Genomic DNA, 14,697 nt, shown 5'->3' with positions numbered 1-14,697 from the left:
AAGGAAAACTTCTAAATGCATTCAATGAGGCTAGCATTACCCTGATACCAAAACCAGACAAACACTACAAAAAGAAAACTACAGGCCAGTATCTCTGATGAACATTGATGCACAAATTCTCAACAAAATATTAGCAACCAAATTCAGCAATACTTTAATAAAATCATTCATCAAGATGAAGTAGAATTTCTTCATGGGATGCAAGGTGGTTCAATATTTACAAATCAATCTGTGTGATACATTAAAAAGAGGAATGATAAAAACCATATGATCACTCCAACAGATGCAGAGAAAGCATTTGACAAAATACAACATCCATTCATGGTAAAAATTCCAACAAAGTGGGTTTAGGGAGAACATACCTCAACATAACAAAGCCCATATATAAAAAAACCACAACTAACATTATCCTCAATAGTGAAAAACGGAGAGCTTTCCCTCCAGATCAGGAATAAGACAAGAGTATTCACTCTCAGTACTTCTATGCAACACAGTACTGGAAATCCCAGCTGCAGCAATCTGATAAGAAAAAGTAGTAGCAAGTATCCAAATAGGTAAGGAAGAAGTAAAACGGAATATTAAAGGGGATCCTTTGAGCAGAGAGAGCACAAAAATAACAAAGACCAGAAAGGAACAGAGACAATCTATAGGAACAGTGACTTTACAGGTAATACAATGGCACTAACTTCATATCTTTCAAAAATTACTCTGAAAGTAAATGTACTAAATGCTCCAATCAAAAGACAAGAGGGTATAAGAATGGATTTAAAAAAAACACACACACACAAGACCCATCAATTTGCTGCTTACAAGAGACTTATTTTAGACTCAAAGACACCTCCAGATTGAAAGTGAGGGGGTGGAGAACCATTTATCGTGCCAATGGACGTCAAAAGAAAGCTGGAGTAGCCATTCTTATATCAGAAAAACTAGATTTTAAACCAAAGACTGTAAGAAGAAATGAAGAAGGACACTGTATCATAATAAAAGGGTCTATCCAACAAGAAGATCTAACAATTATAAATATTTATGCCCCTAACTTGGGAGCAGATAGTTACATAAACAAATTAATAGCAAAATTAAAGGAACTCATTGATAATAATACAAAATACGAGGGGACTTTAACACCCCATTCACAGCAGTGGACAGATCATCCAAGCAGAAGATCAACAAGAAACAAGGGCTTTGAATGACACACTGGACCAAATGGACTTCACAGATATATTCAGGGCATTTCATCCTAAAGCAGCAAAATGCACATGGAGCATTCTCCAGAATAGATGACATACTGGGTCACAAATCAGGTCTCAACTGGTACAAAAAGATTCAGATTATACCATGCATATTTTCAGACCACAATACTTTAAAACTTGAAGTCAACTACAAGAAAAAATTTGAAAGGATGACAAACACATGAAGGTTAAAGAGCATCCTACTAAAGAGTAAATGGGTCAACCAGGAAATTACAGAAGAATTAAAAAGCCATGGAAGCAAATGAAAATGAAAACACGACTGTTCAGAACCTTTGGAATGCAGCAGAGGTGGCCCTAAGAGGGAAGTATATAGCAACACAGGCCTTTCTCAAGAAACAAAAAAGTCTCAGAGCACCTGCGTGGCTCAGTTTGTTAAGTGTCTTCTGCTCAGGTCATGATCCCAGGGTCCCGGGATTGAGCTCCCTGTTGAGCAGGGAGCCTGCTTCTCCCTCTCCCTCTGCCCCTTGTGCTTTCTCTCTCTCTCACTCTCTCTCTCAAATAAATAAATAAAATCTTTAAAAAAAAAAAATAAAGAGTGGCTGTACCAGTTTGCATTTCCACCAACAGTGTAAGAGGGCTCCCCTTTCTCCACATCCTCACCAACACTTGTTGTTTCCTGTCTTGTTAATTTTTGCCATTCTAACTGGTGTAAGGTGGTTATCTCATTGTGGTTTTGATTTGTATTTCCCTGATGGCTAGTGATGTTGAACATTTTTTCATGTGTCTGTTAGCCATCTGTATGGGGGGGGGGAAGAAACAGGAAAGTCTCAAATATACAACTTAACATTACACCTAAAGGAGCTGGAAAAAGAACAGCAAATGAAGCCTAAATCCAGCAGGAGAAGAGAAATAATAAAGATTAGAGCAGAAATCAATGAAATAGAAATAATTAAAAAAACAGAATAGATCAACAAAACTAGGAGCTGGTTCCTCAAAAGAATAAGTAAAATTGATAAACCCCTAGCCAGACTTACCAAAAAGAAAAAAAGGACCCAAATAAATGAAATGAATGAAAGAAGAGAGATCACAATGAACACCAAAGAAATAAAACAATTATAAGATATACTAACAATTATATGCCCACAAATTAGGCAATCAGGAAGAAATGGATGAATTTCGAGAAACATAAACTACCAAAATTGAAAAAGGAAAAAATAGAAAACCTGGACAGACCCATAACCAGCAAAGAAATTAAAACAGTAATCAAAAATCTCCCAACAAACAAGAGTCGAGGGTTAGATGGCTTCCCAGGGGAATTCTACCAAACATTTAAAGAATTAATAATATTCTTCTGAAACTGTTTCAAAAATAGAAATGAAAGGAAAACTTCCAAACTCTTTCTATGAGGCCAGCATTACCTTGATCCCCAAACTAGACAAAGACCTCACCAAAAAGGAGAACTGCAGACCAATATCTCTGATGTATATGGATGCAAAACTTCTCAGCAAGGTACTAACTAGTAGGATCCAACAGTACATTAAAAGGATTCTTCATCATGACCAAGTAGGATTTATTCCTGGGCTGCAAGGGTGGTTCAACATCTGCAAATCAATCAGTGTGATACATCACATTAATAAAAGAAAGGACATGGGGCGCCTAGGTGGCGCAGTCGTTAAGCGTCTGCCTTCAGCTCAGGGCATGATCCCAGCTTTCTGGGATTGAGCCCCACATAGGCTTCTCTCTGCTAGGAGCCTGCTTCTTCCACTCCCACTCCCTCTGCTTGTGTTCTCTCTCTCGCTGGCTGTCTCTCCCTGTCAAATAAATAAATAAAATCTTAAAATATAAATAAATAAATAAATAAAAATAAAAGAAAGGACAAGAACCATATGATCTTCTCAGTAGATGCAGGGAAAGCATTTGACAAAATGTGGCATCCTTTCTTGATAAAAACTCTCCTTAGTGTAGGGATAGAGGGAACAGACCTTCATAACATAAAAGCCATGTACGAAAAGCCCACAGTGAATATCATTTTCAAAGGGGATAAACCAAGGGCTTTTCTCCCGAGGTCAGGAACATGAGAGGGATGTCCACTCTCACCACTGTTCAACATAGTACTAGAAGTCCTAGCCCCAGTAATCAGACAACAAAAATAAATAAAAGGCATCCAATCAGCAAAGAAGTCAAATTTTCACTCTTCGCAGATGCCATGATATTCTATGTAGAAAACCCAAAAAACACCACCCCAAAATTGCTAGCACTCATATAGGAATTCAGCAAAGTGGCAGGATATAAAATCAATGCACAGAAATCAGTTGCGTTTCTGTACACTAACAATGAGACAGAAGAAAGAGAAATCAAAGAATCGATCCCATTTACAATTGCACCAAAAACCGTAAGATAATTAGGAATAAACCTAGCCAAAGAAGTAAAGGATCTGTACTCTGAAAACTATAGAACACTTATGAAAGATTGTGGAAGACACAAAAAAATGGAAGAACATTCCATGCTCACGGATTGGAAGGACAAATATTGTTAAAATGTCTNAAGAGAAATCAAAGAATCGATCCCATTTACAATTGCACCAAAAACCGTAAGATAATTAGGAATAAACCTAGCCAAAGAAGTAAAGGATCTGTACTCTGAAAACTATAGAACACTTATGAAAGATTGTGGAAGACACAAAAAAATGGAAGAACATTCCATGCTCATGGATTGGAAGGACAAATATTGTTAAAATGTCTATGCAGGGGCGCCTGGGTGGCACAGCGGTTAAGCGTCTGCCTTCAGCTCAGGGCGTGATCCCGGCGTTGTGGGATCGAGCCCCACATCAGGCTCCTCCACTATGAGCCTGCTTCTTCCTCTCCCACTCCCCCTGCTGGTGTTCCCTCTCTCGCTGGCTGTCTCTGTCTCTGTCAAATAAATAAATAAAATCTTTAAAAAAAAAAAAATGGAAGAACATTCCATGCTCATGGATTGGAAGGACAAATATTGTTAAAATGTCTATGCAACCCAAAGCAATCTACACATTCAATGCAATCCCTATCAAAATACCATCGACATTTTTCACAGAGCTGGAACAAACAATCCTAAAATTTGTATGGAAAAGACCCCGGATATCCAAAGGAATGTTAAAAAAAGAAAACCAAAGCTGGAGGCATCACTTTAAGCTTTATTACAAAGCTGTAATAATCAAGACAGTATGGTACCGGCACAAAAACAGACACATAGATCAATGGAACAGAATAGAGAACCCAGAAATGGACCCTTAACTTCTATGGTCAACTAATCTTCGACAAAGCAGGAAAGAATATCCAATGGAGAAAAGATAGTCTCTTCAACAAATGGTGTTGGGAAAATTGGACAGCCACATGCAGAATGAACCCGGACTATTTTCTTACACCATACACAAAAATAAACTCAAAATGGATGAAAGACCTAAATGTGAGACAGGAACCCATCAAAGTCCTAGAGGACACCACAGGCAGCAACCTCTTTGACCTAGGCCACGGTGACTTCTTGCTAGATACCTCTCCGAAGGCCAGGGAAACAAAAGCAAAAATGAACTATTGGGACTTCATCAAGATAAAAAGCTTTTGCACGGCAAAGGAAATAGTCAGCAAAACTAAAAGGCAACCTATGAATGGGAGAAGGTATTTGCAAATGTCTTATCAGATAAAAGGCTAGTAATCAAAGTCTATAAAAAACTTTCTGAACCAACACCCAAAAAACAAATAATCCAATTAAGAAATGGGCAGAAGACATGAACAGACATTTCTCCAAAGAAGACATATAAATGGTCAACAGACACATGAAAAAATGCTCCACATCATTCGGCATCAGGGAAATACAAATCAAAACCACAAGATGCTGCCTGACACCAGTCAGAAGGGCTAAAATTAACAACTCAGGAAACAACAGATGTTGGGGAGGATGCAGAGAAAGGGGAACCCTCTTTTGCGGTTGGTAGGAATGCAAACTGTTGGACCCACTCTGGAAAATAATATGGAGGTTCCTCATAAAGTTAAAAATAGAGCTACCCTATGACTCAGCAATTGCACTACTAGGTATTTATCCAAAGGATACAAACATAGTGATTCAAAGGGACACATGCACTACAATGTTTATAGCAGCAATGTCCACAATAACCAAAATATGGAAAGATCCCAATGTCCATCCACAGATGAATGGGTAAAGATGATGTGACAATGTATATATACACATATATATCACATATATATATGATGGACTATTACTCAACCATCAAAAAGACTGAAATGTTGCCATTTGCAATGACGTTGATGAAACTAGAGGATATTATGCTAAGTGAAATAAGTCAGTCAAAGAAAAATACCATATGATTTCACTCATGTGTGGCATTTAAGAAACAAAGCAGATGAACATAGGGGAAGGGAAGGAAAAATAAAATAGGAGGAAAGCAGAGATGAAGGCAAACCATAAGAGAGTTTTAACTATGGGAAACAAACTGAGGATTGCTGGAGGGGAGGTGGATAGGGGGATGGGGTAATTGTTTGATGGGCATTAATGAGGGCACTTGAAGTAATGAGCACTGGGTTTTGTATGCAACTGATGAATCACTAAATTCTGTCTCTGAAACTAGTAAGAGAGTTATGTTAATTAAATTAAATTTTAATTTTAAAAATGTCAAAAAAATAAAATTTAAAAAAGAAGTAAAACTGTCAATATTTTCAGATGACATGATACTATATATGGAAAAGCCTAAAGATTCCACCAAGAAACTATTAGAAGTGATAATTGAATTAAGTAAATTTGCAGTATATTAAATTAATATACAGAAATCTGTTATGTTTCTATGCACTAATAACAAAGTTGCAGAAATAGAAATTAAGAAAGCAACCTCATTTACAATTATACCAAAAAGAATAAAATACCTAGGAATAAACTAAGTCAGTGAAATGAAAAACCAGTACTCTGAAAACTGTAAGACATTGAAGAAAGAAATTGAAGATGACACAAAGGGAAAAGTAGTCCATGCTCACAGATGGAAGAATTAATATCATTAAAATGTCCATACTACCCAGAGCAATGTATGGATTCAGTTCAATCCCTATCAAAATACCAACCACATTTTTCACAGAACTAGAACAAATAATCCTAAATACGTACAGAATCACACAGGACCTTGATTAGCCAAAGTAATCTTGAGAAAGATGAACAAAGCTGGAGGCATCATAATCTCAGATTTCAAGATATACTACAAAAAAATTTATATAACTCAACATCAAAATAAATAATCTGATTAAAACGGTCAGAGAACTTGAATAGACATTTTCCAAAGAAGACATATAGATGGCAAACACATGAAAAGGTGCTCCACATCACTAATCATCAGTGAAATGCAAATCAAACTCACAATGAAATGTCACTTCACACCGGTCAGAATGGGTAGTATCAAAAAGATAAGAAAAAGCAAGTGTTGGCAAGGATGTAGAGAAAAGAGAATTCTCATGCACTGTTGGTGGGAACGTAAATTGGTGCAGCCACTGTGGAAAACATTATGGAATCTCCTCAAAAGTTAAAAATAGAAATATATGATCCAGTAATTCCACTGTTGGATATTTACCTAAAGAAAACAAAGTGTTAATTTAAAAAGATAACTTCACCGTTATGTTTATTGCAGCATTATTTCCAAGATATGGTAGCAACCCCAATGTCTGTCAATGGATGGATGAAGAAGATGTGATGCACATGTGTGTGTTCGCGTGCACACACACACACAGGAATATTACTCCATGGATGAATCTAGAGGATATAATGCTAAGTGAAAAAATTCAGACAGAGAAAGGCAAATACCATATGATTTCACTTATATGTGAAATCTAAAAAACAAAACAAATGAACAAACAAAAAAACAAACGTACTCTTAAATACAGAGAACAAACTAGTGGTTGCCAGAGGGGAGGTGGGTGAAGAGGGGGGTAAAATAGATAAAGGGGATTAAAAGGTATAAGCTTCCAGCTATAAAATAAATTAGTCATTGAGATGAAAAGTACAGTATAGGGAATATTGTCAGTAATATTGTAATAACACTGTATAGTGGTGACAGATGGTGAATACCCTTATTGTGGTGAGCATTGTCAAATCAGTGTCGTACATCTGAAACTATTAGAACACTGTATGTCAATTATACTTTTAATTTTTAAAAAGAATGATATCATGAAGAACAATGCCCAAGTGCTTTAACNATTGTCAAATCAGTGTCGTACATCTGAAACTATTAGAACACTGTATGTCAATTATACTTTAATTTTTAAAAAAAATGATATCATGAAGAACAATGCCCAAGTGCTTTAACTTGACACTTCAGCTAACTGAAAAGTTAAATATCACTAAATTGCACACCTGAAACTAATGTAACATTGTGTGTCAAGTATAATCAAATTTTTAAAAAGTTAAAGATATATGTGCACATTGTATATATGAGGTGAGGGATGTCCTAGATTAAATGAACAGGTAAACTTTTTCCATCGAAATAATCGATGTGTGTCCGTGATTTAATCACCAACCCAGAGCTGGAGTGGGATACAGAAGTGTGTTTTCTAGACAAACTCTGCAATTAACTAGCTGTGTGACTTCTTTAAAGATTTTGCAACTCATTTTAATTTGCTGAATTGAGGGGAAATGGGTCTGTCATCAAGAATTGTTTGTTGAATATCTTCTATTTATAAGGCATCCTTGTGTAATTTAGTGTTTTAGTGTAAAGCAATTTTAATCATGACATAACTCATAGTAGGAGAGTAACACATTACTTGGACCATGCAATTTACTTTCACAGAGAATATTTCTAAGATTACTCACTGTGATCTGAAGTCTCAGGTGACTTCTTTCTGAGAGGCCCTATTACTTGTATACTTGCAAGTACAAGGCAACAATTAGGATTCCTCTTTTCAGCAGAATCTTCTAACAAAATATTTAAGCTTTTCATCTTACCCTATCCACAGATTCCCAAACGAAAACACTATCTGAACATCCCCAGACAAAGTGAACTTGAAATTAAAAACTTGGTGAACTTGGAATTAAAAAGGCTACGCAACCACCTCTTCAGAATAATCATTTGTTTACGGTTAACAGGTGTACTTACCTGAGTGCACCAGAGTCCAAGAGGAAGGTATACAAAATTCCCAGATGGTTGAATTTTATGGTAAGGGATTTAAATCACATTTTAAATGTCATTCTACTGGGGATTTTTTTTCACAGCCTCAAAGCTTGGCATGGAATTGTTTTTTTTTTTTCTTTTTCACGTACGTTAAGTTCTAGTGAATGTCTGAGGTCATAATTGAGTCAAGAAAGAAGGGATTTTCTATTGAGCAAAACACTAAAGTTCAGAAGTTTATTTTTGTACAGCAAGTGGTTTGACAATCCATGGATTCATCTGTCATTTCTCTAATTCTGTGGATGAGAGCATTTGAGATGTACATGTACAAAATTTCTTGATTTAAATTTTGTCTTTGGTTGTACTTCTTCTATTAGTTCCATGTGACAATATTCTATGTTTTAATTCTTCATTTTCTTGATATCTTTCACTGCTAACACTTAAAGATTTAGAGGAAGAGGGAGGAAATCAAGGTTTTCTTCTTAGGTCCTAGAGCTTTGGTTATTTAACTCTTAATTCAGTTTTCTCTCTTCTAGCTATGCTTTACCTCCGCAGTGATGTATGGAAAGCAACATTCCTCTGGTCATTTCTCTGGAAATGGTTTCTTTCTCTTTTTAACTCACAACCCTGAGATCAAGACCTGAGTTGAGATCAAGAATCAGACACTTAATTGACTGAGCCACCCAGGCCCCCTAATGGAAATGTTTCAAGTTCAAAGAGTTAACTACAAAGGAGATCGTCCATGTCCTGTTTAGGAATTAAATGTATTTAGTGCTTAGTTTCCTTATATTAGAGTTTTAGTTGATTATACCTTTATAAAAACAACACAATTGGAAATGTGATTAGTCACTATTTTGCAGATTTGAGTCAGGGAATTTGCATTTAGGATTAGGATTATGCTACAGTTACGATTAACAAAAATGATTACTTTTATTGAGTTTTTATTACGGGTGAATCACCACGCTAAGTGCATTGCCTTGTCTCATCTCTCCAAGAATCCGACGAGGTGGCCATATGACAATCAACATTTCACAAATATCGAAAGTTAATAATTTCCCAGGTCAACAGTGAATGAGTAGCAAACCTGAGAGTGGAGCTCAGATTTGTCGGGTTCTAAAACCAAAGCCCTTAACCACCAGAGGTTCTCAACTGGGGGTGATTTTGTCCTGTCCCCCCCGGGGAACATTTGGCAACTGAGGGGGTTGTTACTGGCATCTAGTGGGTACAAAATCAGGGATGCTTATAATGCACAAGACAGCCACTCATAGCAGAGAATTATCCAGCTCCCAAAGTCAATAGTGCCAAGGTTGAGAAACCCTTATATACCCAAACATTTTTCTAAGTCAACTAATGGATTATCCTGAAACTTTGACTTTGTTTACCATGTAGCATTCAAGGTAAAACCTATCTAAATTTAAAGGCTCCAGATGATGAAGCATGAGAGACTATGGACTCTGAGAAACAAACTGAGGGCTTCAGAGGGGAGGGGGTGGGGGAATGGAATAGGCTGGTGATGAGTAGTAAGGAGGGCACGTATTGCATGGTGCACTGGGTGTTATACACAACTAATGAATCATGGAACTTTACATCAAAAAAATAAAATAAAATAAAATAAAATAAAATAAAATAAAATAAAATAAAATAAAAAATAAAGCCTCCAGGTGAATTTGAATTCTCTGACTCTGGAAAACAGAGTATGTTCCATTGTGAAGTAGCCATCTTCATTGTTTGACAACAGAAAATACACTTTTAAATATTTATAAACATATGAGCTGCAATTTAATCAGGGATAAGAACCCAAGTCAAATTTGTATTAAACTTACATTCAAAACCCATAAAAACAGAACTTAAAATAGCAAAAAGACAAAGAAGGTATGTAAATTTAGATCTTTTAAGACGAAGTTAGGAAAGTTTCCCTTGCTATAATTTTTTTCAACTAGAAAATTGCTTCCCCCTCATTGATATATACATTTTCCAAGATGATTATGTAAATCATATGATTAGTTCTAGATATTCCAACAAATTTTTCAGTGGAACATTCTTTGTATTAAAAGAACATAGTCTAAATCAGAGTTATTTGAATGGAAAAGATATAAGGAACTGGCAGCATAATTTTTTAAATAATTTTTATTTTGTTATATTAGTCACCATGGCAGCATAATGTTAACCCAAACACCTCACTAAGCATCCTTTGTACAGCTGGTATATGACTTTCTCAAAGAAGGAAGCAGAACATTGATTTACATTCTGGCTTAGTTTTCTTATCTCAAGGTGGACTAGAGGTCTAGCTCATTTCTGGACGAAGTCCTTCTCTACCAATTACCAGAAGTCCCCATTCTTTAGTTTAGTCCACCCTTTACCAAAATTAAAGTTTTCTTTCTTACTTCTCCAAATCACTAAAGAGAATTAGTTCCTTGGTCTGGATGTATCAGTTAGAGTTGTAACATTGCAAGCAATAGACATCAGTAGGACCAAAAAACAAGGCTTCAAAAAGTACTGTAACTAGAGCAACAAGGGATATCTGGGGAGCAGACACTGATGAGAAAGTCTCTTTAAAATACCATTTTTGAGATAAATCAGCTTGAAAAATCTTCCTTGTGTCCCTCAATTAAAGATTCACATTCCATGGAGAAACTGATTTGCCTGGGTTGGGCCAAATCTGTACGCTTTGCTAGGGAAGGACAGGGCACTGTAATTGAGACCCTCATACATCTCATAGGGAAGGGGTAGTTTCTCAGTGAAAAATCGTGATGTTGTTACTAGATGAAGGACTCTAGTCAAGCAAAAATAGTAGCTGTCCATTACACTGGCATTCCTTTTTTCCTCTCCTGATTATCTTGAAACTCTGAGACATATATTTCTGCACCTTCCAATTTTCATACTACACTTCTTGATGGTTCTACCAATCCTTTCCTATCATGTGCACATAGTGATCTATTCCTGCACTCTCCTTATATTACCCCATGGTTCCTCCTTTTTTCTCGCTAGTGGGAAAGCCCAGAACCACCACTTCTGAGAAAATCCAAGGATAGAAATTGGGTATATGTTGGGGTGCCTGGGTGACTCAGTTGGTTAGGTGTCTGCCTTCGGCTGAGGTCATGATCTCGGGGTCCTGGGATTGAGCCCCACATTGGGCTCCCTGCTCAGCAGGAAGTCTGCTTCTCCCTCTCCCCCTCTCCACCCTCTCCCCGCTTGTGCTTTCTGCTCTTTCTCTCAAATAAATAAAATCTTTATTTAAAAAAATTGGGTATATGTAAAACTTATAAAATAAGAGTGAAACTATAGCTGAAGTTTAATAATTGTCTTTCCAGATATTTGAGGTGTTTTTCACACCGTGTTTCATGGTACTTCAAGATTCCATGCTAGATGTACTAGAAGGATTATATTTGATTTTAATACAGACTCTCACTGTAATATCTATGACTGATTCCAGTATCACCCAGAAATTACAGAATTAAAGCAGGAAAAAGAGCACAACCCAGAGTAATATAAAAGGCACACATCATGAGGGAATGCAGACATTTAAATATTCATCTGAGACACAAACCATAACTTTAAAATAACTGCTAAAATGAAAAAAACTAAAGGAAGCAATAGTGCACCTGAAACCCTGGCCATGGTACCAAGTAGATATAAAAAGCTGAGAAAACCTGAGACAGTGTACTTCTGCAGTAACATCTTATAAAGAGCCAGAAATTTTTGTATATAAAACTAATGTGNAGCACTGTGGAATATTGTAACAAATGGTAAAGCATTATTTGTTAAGATGCTACTTCATAAGAATATATGATTTTTTATACTCGCAGGGTTTACCTTTGCATTATCAGTGGAAATGGAAAAAATTTTTCAGAGAAATGCTTGTTTCCTTAATAATGAGGGCTATTTTCCCAGCCCCAATTTAGCAGCAAAGATCTGTTCTTTACATATGAAAATATGAAACTGAAGAATTTGGAGGGTCCTTAAAGATGAGAAAGCATACCAAGAAGGTAAATGTACTTATCTAATAAATAGACTAGTAACTAATTTATTTGATCCATAATCTTCGCCTTTGCAAATACACCTCTTCCTATGAATCTTATCTCTTAAATTGTGAATTTACAGGGATCTCTGAGGTTCAGGGACTAGAAAACATTTATTTCTTCTCTCCCCTATTCATCAGGCTATCACCAAGGCTCCAGAACTTCCTCTGAGCCCAATCTTGTGATGAAATGTAGAGACAACACACAGTACAATATGTTATCCTGAACACATATGGTGCCTGACAAAGACAAATAAGTTAAATCTGGAAAACAATCCAAAGCCCTATATAACTAAGAGGTAAAGTAGGACAGACAGACTCCAAATGCCATAAAGAGCCACTACTCTGAAAAAGAAGCTGGGGTAGTTTCACAATGAACAACTTCACCCACCTTCAGATTTCCCTTAGGATCCAAAACCAGAAACTAGACTGCAGAACGTGAAGACAGTAGAGAATTTTGAAGCTCAGTTCATTCTTATCACTTAAACAGAACCTTCCTTTTCACCTAAACTTCAGTAGTGTGCATCTAAGTGCTTTTAAATCTCTTCTTCAACCTTAGAATTAGTTATATTCCAATACTTATGTTATTTCAATACACTTTTCTACCAATATTCTGATAGATTGTGGTCATTTTAAAAAGGCACTAAAATGTTATGAGATTGTGATATTCTACCTACAGTTCTAACAGTAATTAAATTCCAGACGTGAAATTTTCAACAATTCAATTAAAGTAATATTTCCTTTTCACCCTGAAACGTGTGTGATGAGGCCAGATCCTTATTAACAATCATTACCTTTTACCCAGAGGGGGAAAACCATCTGGGACTAGGAAAGTGAAGTGTAACTATATAATTTTAAATGAATTCATTGCCTGTCATTTAAAGAGAGTCTCAGAACTTAGATCTGGCTCTATCAGCCTTCCTAGGTTTCTATCTAGTTCATTTATACCCTTTGTTTAAATCTCAGCCTAAAGCCCTCCTATGGGTCTCCCCGATGACAGTTGCTCCCCTTTGGATTTCTCAGTGTTGTCCCTATCACTATGCTCCATAAACCATAACAGTTGTAGCTGAGGTAGACTCTCCCTTGCCAACATCACCACTTACTGCTACCTTTCTGTAAGTCATTACCAGATGCTCTAGATCCATAGATACCTGTCTAATAGGCTTCATTGTCAGCACCAACAGCTGAGCCAGCTCCCCAGTGCCTCTGTGGCTGAAGAAGCTGAATCTAGTGCCATCGTAGCATCTCCATACCATCAGCTGTTTCAGTCTAAGTAACGTTTCATGCTTCTCTAAATAGTCTAAGGATAGAATAATCATGTCCCACTAACTCCCTACTCATTTGAGCCTTCTTTATGTTCAGCCATATCTCATCCTGTATTTGAGCAATGTTTTTAGCCATATATTTGTTACAAAAATTTTTAAACGGCAGAGCTAAAAAAAATAGTGCACCATCCAACAACCTATATCAAATAATTAACATTTGCCATATTTGCTTTATCCATCTATCATCTATCTATCTATCATCTATCTATCTATCTATCATCTACCATCATCTATACCTATCTTACTGAATCACTTGAAAATAAATTTCAGAGATAATGTTACTCCTAAATATTTCAGCATGCGTACAGAAGAGGGGAATTTTCCTACATAACCATAATACTATTTAACACATAAGATAATTAGCAATAATTTATTAATCAACTGATACCTAATCAGTTTATCTAATCTACAAATCAATCTAATTTACCTAATTTCCCCCAAAATACCCTTGCAGCTGCTTTTTCAAACCAGGATTCAGTCAAAATTCACATATTTCATTTGGCATCACTTTAGTTTCTTTCAGTCTAAAACAATTCCCAAACATTATTTTTTTCATGATTTTGACTTTTTCATGAGATTAGGCCAATTGCCTTGTAAAATGTTTTACATTCTACACCTGTTTTCTTCTTGGATTTTAAACTTTTCCTTTACACTCTATATTTCTTAAAACTTGTAAGATAGATCTAAAGTCTTGGTTATATTCAGATTAAGCATTTTTTTCAAGAATACTTTCTAGGTGATCCTGAGCACTTATATTGCATCACATTAGGAGGCATATATTGTTGGGTTTCCCTTCTATCAGTTATGAAAAATTGATTACTTTTGAGTGGCTACCACCAGATCTCTCCATTGTTAAGATCTACTTTTTCCTTTGCAATTAGGAAATTGTGGGGGTGAATGCATGTTGAAAACAACACGATGCATTTCCCAATGACATTTCACATTTATCGTTCTTTGATGATCCTTTATGGGAACAATCATTTCATTGGGATTGCAAAATTGGGGTTCTCTTACAATATTATTTTTTTC

General features: G+C 36.1%; 1 protein-coding gene across 11 annotated transcripts in view; it reads left to right on the top strand.

Moving 5' to 3' along the window:
* Positions 1–14,697, top strand: part of ANKS1B (ankyrin repeat and sterile alpha motif domain containing 1B) — a 1,024,648-nt gene that overhangs the window by 462,454 nt on the left and 547,497 nt on the right. The gene's annotated exons all lie outside the window — the stretch shown is intronic.

This window comes from Ailuropoda melanoleuca, chromosome 15 (assembly GCF_002007445.2).
Source record: "Ailuropoda melanoleuca isolate Jingjing chromosome 15, ASM200744v2, whole genome shotgun sequence".
NCBI lineage: Eukaryota > Metazoa > Chordata > Mammalia > Carnivora > Ursidae > Ailuropoda > Ailuropoda melanoleuca.
Note: the sequence above shows the minus strand (reverse complement) of the source record. Positions and strands in the feature narration are given on the sequence as shown.